Source organism: Glycine max, chromosome 19 (genome assembly GCF_000004515.6).
Source record: "Glycine max cultivar Williams 82 chromosome 19, Glycine_max_v4.0, whole genome shotgun sequence".
Lineage (NCBI taxonomy): Eukaryota > Viridiplantae > Streptophyta > Magnoliopsida > Fabales > Fabaceae > Glycine > Glycine max.
The window spans coordinates 27,375,478-27,376,613 of record NC_038255.2 but is presented as its reverse complement, the minus strand read 5'-3'; positions in this window follow the sequence as shown (position 1 = coordinate 27,376,613).

Here is a 1,136-nt window from a genome sequence, read left to right as displayed (position 1 = left end):
CATCTGCATCCCTAAAAATCATGTTAACTGCATAGGTTTCCTACATCTAATATCCAATCGTGTGGATTTGGGATGACCGGCCCTCTCGATGAGTCGATCTCTTGCTATCTCATAAGGGTGGACCCTTGGGTACTTGTACCTATCACCTTTAGAGGACTACACGTCCTCACCATCAGAGGGCTGCATGCCCTCACCTCCAGAGGACTACATGTCCTCGCCTTGAGAGGGCTACACGCCCTCACCGTGGGTACTAGTTACCCTCACCGTTGAGAGGACTACACGTCCTCGCCTTGAGAGGACTACACGTCCTCACCATCAGAGGGCTGCACGCCCTAACCTCCAGAGGACTACATGTCCTCGAGAGGGCTACACGCCCTCACCTTGGGTACTAGTTACCCTCACCGTTGAAAGGACTACACGTCCTCGCCTTGAGAGGACTACACGTCCTCACCATCAGAGGGCTGCACGCCCTCACCTCCAGAGGACTACATGTCCTCGAGAGGGCTACACGCCCTCACCTTGGGTACTAGTTACCCTCACCGTTGAGAGGACTACACGTCCTCGCCTTGAGAGGACTACACGTCCTCACCATCAGAGGCCTGCACGCCCTCACCTCTAGAGGACTACATGTCCTCGCCTTGAGAGGGCTACACGTCCTCACCTTGGGTACTAGTTACCCTCACCGTCAGAGGGCTGCACGCCCTCACCTTCTAAGGGCTACACGCCCTCGCCATCATAGAACTGCATGTCCTCACCTTCGTAGGGCTACACGCCCTCACCTTTAGAGGACTACACGTCCTCGCCAACAGAGGGCTGCACGCCCTCACCTTGAGAGGACTACACGTCCTCGCCAACAGAGGGCTGCACGCCCTCACCTTGAGAGGACTACACGTCCTCGCCAACAGAGGGCTGCACGCCCTCACCTTGAGAGGAATACACGTCCTCGCCAACAGAGGGCTGCACGCCCTCACCTTTAGAGGGCTACGTGTCCTCATTTTCAGTGTGCTCCACATCCGCACCTTAAGAGAATTTAAGGTCCTCTGTCCTTAAATTCTTAACCGAGACTTGCACTCCCGGTTAAGGGACCAGTAGTTTCCTTTTAACGGTTCCTGGGCCACCCCCTGATATGGAGGAGA